Source organism: Lathyrus oleraceus, chromosome 4, assembly GCF_024323335.1.
Source record: "Lathyrus oleraceus cultivar Zhongwan6 chromosome 4, CAAS_Psat_ZW6_1.0, whole genome shotgun sequence".
NCBI classification, from domain to species: Eukaryota; Viridiplantae; Streptophyta; class Magnoliopsida; order Fabales; family Fabaceae; genus Lathyrus; species Lathyrus oleraceus.
Genome location: NC_066582.1, coordinates 474,324,515 through 474,336,014, shown reverse-complemented (window position 1 = coordinate 474,336,014; position 11,500 = coordinate 474,324,515).

The following is an 11,500-nucleotide window of genomic DNA, read 5'->3' as shown; positions in this document are numbered from 1 at the left end:
CTTGAGCTTATGGGCTTGAGCAATGAAGTATCAAACGTGTGTGTTTGAGCAAGGAAGTCTTATACTTGTATGTGTAAGAAAATAAATCTCTTGCTCGTGTCCTTGAGAAAATTCTAATCTTGATTAATTATAGTAAAAACCTATTGTAAGAATAAGGGGAATGTGCCGCTCTCGATTTGTGAGAGGAACCAACATAACTTTGTGTGTCGTTTATTCTTTCTTGCACTTCATATCTGTTGCATATCTCTAACTAAATCAGATTCTTTAACATTGAGTTTAGAATCTGATTTAAGAGTTTTAAAAGAAATAAATTATCAACATAATACAATCCCCCCTTTTTTGTGTTTTTATCACCTTCACATTCCATACAAAATTATTCTATAAAAAATTGTCAAATAATTTTCTATATATTTTTTTAAAAATATTTTCGAAAGTCTTCCCCTCCCATACTCTCCAAACATCCCAACAAAACCTAAGGCTCAAGCCCTTTCTGAAATTTTCTCTTTATTGTTTATATGTTAAGGATCCAAAATATCAATGCTCAAGTCTAGGCTTAGTTCCAACTCACGAATTGATATGAATTTTACAAACATCATTTGATATCCTCTATTGCTCATCACAAAGATTTCAAGTGCATAGAGCTTCACTGACTTTGACTTTGTTCCATAATGAATTATTTCTTGTACTTGGTTACCGCAACAATTTTTATTGATAAGAGTACAACATATATTAATGTTGTGTACCTAAGATACTTTACAAAGCTAGATAATATTTATGAGTTCTCTTATGGAGTTGCACACCTTGTTCACTTTTACGTCCAACTTGATGAGGCAAAGAAGTTCAAAACAAAATAGTTGACAGGAAACACATGTTTCCTTTAGGTAATATTCAAAAACTTATACATTGACTTTTAAATATATTTCCTATATAATTCTTCATATTTTTGTTGTAACATATTTTCAGGCCTATATACTATTTTTTCCCCAATTATTGCTTTGTGGGAAATTTTCATTGTCTACACCGCAAATCATAGTTGTACATCCCGAGATTTTTTATGAGGCCGAATAGAGAGTTTCATGCACATCCCAGACTTAATTTACTGGGATTTGAAAGGTCTGTCCAAGTCGGAGCCATTATGACATTCCAATGGACGAATCCATTATAGAACGATTACTGGTGAGGTGGTTACAAATGGTTAATGGTTACTGAAACCTATTGAATCCACACCTCTTCAGTATCCAAAGAGGGGAAAAGCTAGAAATATAAAAGGTCATAAAGACCAAACAAGAGGAGGCATTTGATCCATGAATAACATAAAAAAAGGAGAAAACACACAAGAAACATTGGACCACCAATAATGATTGCGCTTGATTCCTCCCAGACAGGACGATTATTATCCCACCTGACCGAGCTTAAGGGGGATTTATCCAAATAAAGTTTAGCATGAACGTTTGGCACCGTCTGTGGGAATCTGGTAAAACTTTCCTGGGCCACATAATCTTAATAATCATTAATCTATCCAAAACCCATTTCCCTTTGCAAGTTCTTGGTTACAAACCTCTCCCTAAGGTTCATCATGGATTCAACACGTAAGGGGCATCATTGTTTCATTTTTAATCTGACGACAATGGGGAAAACACATGCCAAACACCCCTAATGATTAATTAACCTCTTCTAAGAGAGGGATGTGTTTAAGGCTTATTAAATCACATGTTTCACCGAGATGACCTGTCCGCCTAAGAAGGATGCCCCTGACGTCACCGATGATGACTCTATTTCTAAAAAGATTGAATTCTCTTATATATCAAACAATACTGAACTTAGATCTTGTTTGGTTCACTGAGTCAATTCGCCTCGAGTTGGATCAAGATTCAGATTGGAACTCGACAACTCAAACTTTGGAGTGTCAATCTAGATTTGTTTCCGTTCTCGGCTGTATGACACAACCTCGCCTATCTGTCGAAGAAAATTATAATGTAGCTGTATCGAAGGTCAGAACTTGTTCGTAGTGTCACTTCCATCGCGTGGTGATTTTCCAAGGCAAGTAATTATCTTATCACAATCGTATCCTCAAATGTCTGAACAATTACATAGGAAAATCGTTGCTCATATTTATCATTTTCATTCTCTATCTAACACCCTTATTAAGGTGAGTTTCTTTATTACTTATAAAAATCGTTAAATAGTATTTTCGTTAGTGTTGTTGTTGGTAATTCTGTAGTGACCAAACGAAGGATCTATCTTCAAATGGAGTTTAATTAAAAAATGTTGTGAACATCACAAGCATGCCAGATAATGGGAGTTTTTGGAGTCGACATAGCATTTTCCCAAGTGAGAAGTTGGTCATATGGGAATTTATCTAAACGAGACGCACTTCGTTTTTCTTGTTCATACGGAATCGAGTCATACAGGTCATAACATCAGCAATAACTAATTTTGATTTGGTTGAAGGGGCTTCTAAACTGAGTCACTTGAGTAAGCTGGCTCAAGACAACAATATAGCTAGCAAGTATGTTGAAGCAAATCGCCTGCATATAGGGGTGCTCGAATTAACCGATTATTTAAATTATCCATACCCATATCCAAATTTGATTAATTATTAATATGGTTTTAACCAAATCCATATTTTGGATATGTTATTAATATGATTTTAATCAAATCCATAATTTGGACATCCATATCCAAAATAAAAACCAAATTAGTTAATTATTTTTTTCCAGTAAATAAAATCAACTCAAAATTAATGGAGGAATTTTACAAACATCATTTGATATCCTATATTGCTCATCACGAAGATTTCAAGTGCATAGAGCTTCACTGACTTTGACTTTATAATGACTTATTTCTTGTACTTGGTTGCCACAATAATTTTTATTGATAAGAGTACAACATATATTGATGTTGTGTACCTAAGATACTTTACAGAGGTATATAATATTTATGAGTTCTCTTATGGAGTTGCACATCTTGCTCACTTTTACGTCCAACTTGATGAGGAAAAGATGTTCAAAACAAAATAGTTGACAGGAAACACGTGTTTCCTTTAGGTAATATTCGAAAACTTATACATTAATTTTTAAATATATTTCCTATATAATTCCTAATATTTTTGTTGTAACATATTTTCAGGCCTATATACTACAAAATATTCCAATTATTGCTTTGTGGGAAATTTTCATTGTCTACACCGCAAATCATAGTTGTACATCCCGAGATTTTTTATGAGGCCAAATAGCAAGTTTCATGCACATTCCAGACTCAATTTATCGGGATATGAAAAGTTTGTCTAAGTCGGAGCCGTTATGACATTCCAATGGACGAATCCATTATAGAAAGATTAGTGATGAGGTGGCTACAAATGGTTAATGGTTTGTGAAACCTATTGAATCTACACTTCTACAATATCTAAAGAGGGGAGAGGCTGGAAATATAAAAGGTCCAGGAGGCCAAACAAGAGGAGGCATTTGATCCATGAATGACATAAGAAAAGGAGAAAGCACACAAGAAACCTTGGACCACCAACAATGATTGTCCTTGATTCCTCCCAAATAGAACGATTATGATCCCACCTGACCGAGTTTCAGGGGGATTTATCCAAATAATGTTTAGCATGAACATTTGGCGCCGTATGTGGGAATATGGTAAAACTTTCTCGGAACACATAATCTCACTAATCAGTAATCTGTCCAAAACCCATTTCCCCCTTGCAAGTTCTTGGTTACAAACCTCTCTCTAAGGTTCATCATTGACCCAACACGTAAGGGACATCATTATTTCATTTGTAATTTGGCGACAAGGGGGAAAACACATGCCAAACACCCCTAATGATTAATTAACCTCTTCTAAGAGAGGGACGTGTTTAGGGCTTATTAAATCACATGTTTCATCGAGATGACCCGACCGCCTAAGAAGGACGCCCCTAACATCGCCGGTGATGACTCTATTTTCTAAAAGATTGAATTCTCTTCTATATCAAACAATACTGAACTTAGATCTTGTTTGGTTCGCTGAGTCAATTCGCCTCGAGTTGGATCAAGATTCAGATTGGAACTCTACAACTCAAACTTTGGAGTGTCAATCTAGATTTGTTTCCGTTCTCGGCTGTGTGACACAACCTCTCTGATCCGTCGAAGAAAATTATAATGTAGCTGCATCGAAGGTCGGAACTTGTTTGTAGTGCTGTTTCCATTGCATGGTGATTTTCCAAGGCAAGTAATTATCTTGTCACAATCATATTCTCGAATGTCTGAACAATTACATAGGAAAATTGTTGCTCATATTTATCATTTTCATTCTCTGTCTAACACCCTTATTAAGGTGAGTTTCTATATTACTCATAAAAATCGTTAAATAATATTCTCGTTAGTGTTGTTGTCGGTAATTCTGTAGTGACCCAATGGAGGATCTATCTTCAAATGGAGTTTAATTCAAAAATGTTGTGAACATCACAAGCATGTTAGATAATGGGAGTTTCTGGAGTCGACATAGCATTTTCCCAAGTGAGAAGTTGGTCATATGGGAATTTATCTAAACGAGATGCATTCCATTTTTCTTATTCATACGGAACCGAGTCATACAGGTCCTAAGATCAGCAATAACTAATTCTGATTTGGTTGAAGGGGCTTCTAAACAGAGTCACTTGAGTAAGTTGGCTCGAGACAACAATGTAGCTAACAAGTATATTGAAGCAAATCACCTGCATATAGGAGTGCTCAAATTAACCGGTTATTTAAATTATCTATATCCAAATTCAATTAATTATTAATATGGTTTTAACCAAATCCATATTTTGGATATGTTATTAATATAATTTTAATCAAATCCATAATTTGGACATCCATATCCAAAATAAAAACCAAATTAGTTAATTATTTTTTTCCAGTAAATAAAATCAACTAAAAAAGAAAAACATTAAAACTTTTTTTCAAAAAAAAAATGATTTTTTTTCTTAAATAAAAAAAAATGTTTTTCTATTTTTGAAAATAAATATTTTTTCATAAAAAAATAATAATTTATTTTAGGCTTAAAAGCAAAATCTAATATTTTTTCTTAAATAATAATTTATTTTAGGCTTAAATATGGGAGTTTTTGATATTGGTTCCGGTCAAGTTTTTTTTGGTTCTTAGTTCATATATCTCAATTTTGTGTTGGTTTTAGTCCCTAAAAGCAAAATCTACAGGCGGATTTTTCTGCGGATTTTGACTTTAGGGACTAAAACCAACACAAAAAATGAGATATATGTACATAAACCAACAATTTTTTTACAGGGAGCAAAATCAAAAATTCACTAACTTATAGGGACCAAAAGTGCATTTAAGCTTTTTTTTAAATAAAAAAATTCTTGTAAAAAATGATTTTAAAAGAATCATATCAAAACTAATTATAAAATGAGATTAATTACCATGCACTCTCAGTGTAAAAAATTTACACGGTCGGTTCATTACCATCACCCATCTTCGTTATCTTATAGATTTTTAAAATAAAAGTCAAACTTATTTCAATATCCAACATCTATGATTAACTGACGGTGTAAAATCCTTTTACACCGTATATTTCATTTAAATTCTTATAAAATTGGTTATGGTTATAACCAGTTAATAACTAGTTTATATTTTAAAAAATAAAAACCAACTATGACAATTAGTTTTAATAACCTGTTAAAATATATGGATTATTTATGATTATGGAAATTAATTGTCCATGAGCATCCCTAACTGCATCTTCCATATGGAAGATGCAAGAGCCGTCCTCTTTAAATTGGCATATCAATTACATAATACTATGACACTTCCTGAAGTGGTGCATTATATTATCATAGGTGAACCGTTGCAACATATGGTGAAAAAGTGTTGTTTCGTCAAGAGTTGCAAACTTATGAAACAACATATGCATGTCCTATAAATACACGATTATGAATTCGAAAATCATTCACTCAAAATAGTACATCCTCTTCCATATTCCAGACATACTTCCTTGCATTCGAGTTCTTCACCAGTCTTGTGCAGACTTGATTAAGAGGCTGAATTATCCTGGGTATTCTTGCTTTCCAACTCTAAGACAATAAAGAGAGTGCTTGAAATACTTTTAAGGAAAGTGACTCCATTCACGATTCAGGCCTAGATCCATTCAATCTTTCCGAAATATCTAACAAAGAATAGTAACCCCAATATAGGCACAAATCCAACTCCACTCACTTGTTATTGTCATCCGTAACGATTTAGTGTACTCATATCTATTGATGTTTCAGTCATGTATCACTATATCAGCATGTTGTACACTTATTTCTCATGACCCAGTGAGCTAATTGAGATTTGGCATGCTAATATAATGAACTATCATGATGACTTGAAGAAAGTTGAATTTCCACGTGCAAAGTTAACAAGAAAAAAGTCATCCACAATGAGACAAAACACTCGAATTACATCATGAGTGTAAAAACATCAACTGATGAGATTAATCCTAACATTGGCTTTATGAGATCATCGGACAAATCAGACGAACGATCAGATATAAATTTATGTTTTAATTTATTGTTGGAAAAGGCGAGACAAATGTCTCTGCCGTTTGTAATTAAGAATCCATTTAGAACATACTTTAGGTAATGTGTGTTACTCATTTTCCCTACTAGGGCGGGAGACAACGTCTCTTCTGTAAAATTGTTAAAAGTTATGCAGGGTAGTTGTCAGAAGAAAGTATACCCTATCTAAAAAGCTCAAATTTTCAGTATAAAGACATTATATGCTATGATAAAAAGAAACCAAGATGTCACACGAATAAAACAAATCTTAAGTTAAAGAAGAGAAGCTGGTTGATCTCATCGGTACAACAATCGTCTGTAAAATTCGACATCACGTGTGTTATGAATTATTTGTGTTTTAAAATATTTTTTATGTAGTTCATCAGGTACAAAGTCTGGACATATACTTACTCTCTAATAAAAGTAGGGGTCGAGAACGACGAAGACCTTCACTAAGAGCATTCAATCCAAAATCTCCACAAGAAGTAAATCAGTCACATAAATGTTAAACATATGGTCGGGTTAAGTTAAATAAAACCTCTGACATTAAGCAATCAGCCACGTAAATGTTAAACCTCTGACCGGGTTAAATTAAATAAAACCTATGACCTAAAGCAATCAACCATGTAAATGTTAAACCTCTGGCCGTGTTAAGTTAAATAAAACCTCTGACCTTAAGCAATCAACCATATAAATATTAAACCTTTTGTCGAGTTAAGTTAAATAAAACCTCTAACCTTAAGAAATTGGACACGTAAATGTTAAACATCTGGCCAGGTTAAGTTAAATAAAACCTCTGACCTTAAGAAATCGACCACGTAAATATTAAACCTCTGGCTGAGATAAGTTAAATAAAACCTCTGACCTTAAGCAATTGGCCATGTAAATGTTAGACCTCAAATTGGGTTAAGTTAAATAAAACCTCTGACCTTAAGCAATCTGCCAAGTAAATGTTAAACTTCTGGTTGGGTTAAGTTAACTAAAACCTCTGATCTTAAGCAATCGGCCATGTAAATGTTAAACCTCTGGCCAGGTAAAGTTAAATAAAACCTCTAACCTTATGCAATCGGCCACGTAAATGTTAAACCTCTGGCCGAGTTAAGTTAAATAAAACCTCTGACCTTAAGCAATCAGCCACGTAAATAACCGACCCTGTAAATGATAAACCTCTGGTAGGGTCATGTTAATAACCTCTGACCAAATGGAAAGTCCAAGTAAATAATAACCTCTGGAAAATCGGTGAAGTAAATAGAAACCTATGACCGTAAAGCGATCTGGTTAACTTATTCCCCGCCAAACACAGATATCCGACATGATCCATCAGGGGTTAGCCGATTTGTGCTAAAAATGACAATACTCGTAAAAAAGTAAGGTCCGACTCACTAGGGCTTTAAATGTAACACCCTTCTACCCAAACGACATATTTAAATAAATTATCAGAGTACAACACGTAGAAGAGTTTACATTTCTTACAACATAACACTTATCGCATCACAACATAAAACATATTATTTATTTTATTAAAACTTCGCAGCGGACAACAACACAAATATTATCATTCATCATATAACAATTCATAATAATGTTTCAACATTATCTCAACAAAGCATCTCAACATATTAGTCATCATAAACAACGTAAATAATAACCAATTATCTATCGAATCCCATAACCCCGGTGTCACATGACCAGAGCATTTGACTCGACTCTGTAGAATAACTCTACACTTATTCTTCAGACCTCAACAATAGCTACTCCTCTTTATCTGCACATTGCTCATCATAGATGAACATAAACACATGCAGAAGGGGTGAGAATTACATTATTAAATAATAGTATAACGACAGAAATATAAACATAAATATATTTCACATATGCCAACACAGCTCATCATAATCATCATAATCAACATACTCATGAACATCAACAAAACAACATATCAAATGCAATACACACACCCATGCATGACTCAACACGACTCGGTATACCCATTTTGTGACCAACTACAGGATCACCACTCCCAGATTCATCACCATAGAATCCGAGTTCCCCGCAAGGAACCAAGCCTCTCAACAAGCCCGGAGTCAACAACATCATTGGAACTCAGTCCGTTCATCACTAGGCATCGGCCTTTCATGAATGCATGCACACCAAACATGCATCATAATCAACATAGCAACAACAGCATCATATAGTCATGTTATCATCATCATTAATACATTTTATCGCAAAAGCATATCACATCATGCCACATAATCAACACAAATATTAGTATACTCTATTAATATCTATACTACTCAAACAACGGAAAATGATCCCTCGTATATCATGCATCAGCTAAGTTACCTCGCTCAGCCTAAACAACCAACAACGGCACAACAACAGCCCAGGAAAACCACAAGTCTGCCCATACGCGTATTGCCTATGCCCATACGCGTATTGCCCACGCCTGCCCAAATCCATACGCGTATTGCCCATGCCCATACGCGTATGCTACGCGTATCACATTCCCATACGCGTACCAACAGAGACCAAACCACGTTCAAAACATCCTCTTACTCATCCATACGCGTATTGCCTAGCGCCATACGCGTACCAGCCATCTCATACGCGTATTGCCTAGTGCCATACGCGTATGACCAGGAACCAGATTTCCAGATCTGCAATGGCTTTCTCTGCTACGAGATCTATCCAAATTCATCCTTCCACGGTCCCAATTTCACACAAAATCACTCATATCATCTAACACGAATCATCCCCTATTCGATTTCACAAATCCTAACATCATTACATATAATTTCTACTAATTCCTTCGATTAAAATCCCAATTTTGTTCATCCAATATTTCCCCATTTTCAGCATATTATCGTTTAATAAGGTTCAGACCCCTTACCTTTTTGGATTGAAGGAAGTTCTGAGCAATCTTTGGCCTCTTCCTCTTCCTTCTCTTTCTCTTCCGCGCTTCTCCCTTTTTCTGACTCTGAGGCAAAAATACGTGAAAAAAACCTTGAGTTCTCCCTTTGGCCTCTCTTATCAAATTCCACTTTTTACCCCTCCACTCTTCATATTCCATTTATTTTATTTATTTACTTATTACTAAAATAAATAACATCTATAATAATAATAAAATTTCCCAATATTATTTAATAATTCATTTCACCTTCAACTAATCATATAAAAATAATATTTAATTTAATCTAACAATATTCGGGGTGTTACAACTCTCCCCCACTTTAGAAGTTTTCGTCCTCGAAAACATACCTCAAGCAAATAGAGCCGGATACGACTCCTTCATCTGATCTTCACGCTCCCAAGTCAAGCTCTCACCAGCTGGACCTCCCCAAACAACTTTCACTAGAGCAATCTTCTTACCTCTCAGGGTCTTCTCTTCTCGGTCATCTATCCGAATTGGCAACACCTCAACGGTCAAATTATCCCTCACCTGGATATCATCCAACTGAACAACATGCGAAGGATCCGCAATATATTTTCTCAACTGAGATACATGAAACACATCATGCAGGTTAGAAAGCGACGGCGGTAAAGCTATCCGATACGCCACTTCCCCAACCCTCTTCAAAATCTGATACGGACCCACAAACCTCGGAGTAAGCTTTTTAGACTTTAAAGCTCTACCCACACCTGTCGTCGGAGTAACTCTCAAGAACACATGATCTCCCTCTTGGAACTCAAGTGCCTTTCTCCTCTTATCATGATAACTCTTCTGACGACTCTGAGAAATCTTCATTTTCTCCTGAATCATCTTAACCCTTTCAGTCGTCTGCTGCACAATCTCAGGTCCGAGTACAACACTCTCACCTGATTCATACCAACACAATGGAGTTCTACACCTCCTACCATACAATGCTTCATATGGAGCCATACCGATACTAGCATGAAAACTATTATTATAAGTAAACTCCACCAACGGCAAATAACTATCCCAAGAACCACTCTGCTCCAATACACAAGCTCTCAACAAATCCTCCAAGGATTGGATAGTTCTTTCGGTCTGACCATCAGTCTGAGGATGATAAGCTGAACTCAACCTCAACTTAGTTCCCAACGCTTTCTGCAAACTTTCCCAAAATCTAGAAGTAAATCTGGGATCTCTATCAGACACAATACTGGATGGAATACCATGCAGCCTCACTATCTCCTCAATATACAACTCTGCCAACTTCTCTAAAGAGTGATTAATCTTCATCGGCAAGAAATGTGCCGACTTAGTCAATCGATCCACAATCACCCAAATAGAATCATTACCTTTCGTCGTCCTCGGCAATCCCGTCACAAAATCCATGGAAATGCTATCCCACTTCCATTCAGGAATCTTCAAAGGTTGCATCATACCTGCCGGTTTCTGATGTTCAATCTTTGACTTCTGACAAGTCAAACAGGCATACACAAACTTAGCAACATCTCTTTTCATCCCAGCCCACCAAAACAACTTCTTCAAATCTTGATACATTTTAGTTGCACCTGGATGGATACTCAATCCACTCCTATGGCCCTCTTCAAGAATACTCTTTTTCAATTCAGACACCTCAGGAACACAAACTCTACCTTTAAATCGCAGGATGCCATTCTCATCAATCTCAAAATTACCACCATTACCCTGGTTAACCATAGTAATATGATCAACTAGAGCGACATCAACTTGCTGACCATTCCGAATATCTTCCAGAATTCCACTAGTCAACTTCAGCATACCCAACTTTACACTATCAGCGAAAACTTCACAACCCAAACTCATATCACGGAACTGTTCAATTAACTCAAGTTCCCGAACCATCATCATAGACATATGTAGAGACTTCCTACTCAGCGCATCTGCAACTACATTAGCCTTACCGGGATGATAACTCAATTCAAAGTCAAAATCCTTCAGTAATTCTAACCACCTTCTCTGCCTCATATTTAACTCTTTCTGATCAAACAGATACTTCAGACTCTTGTGATCACTGAACACTTCGAATCTGG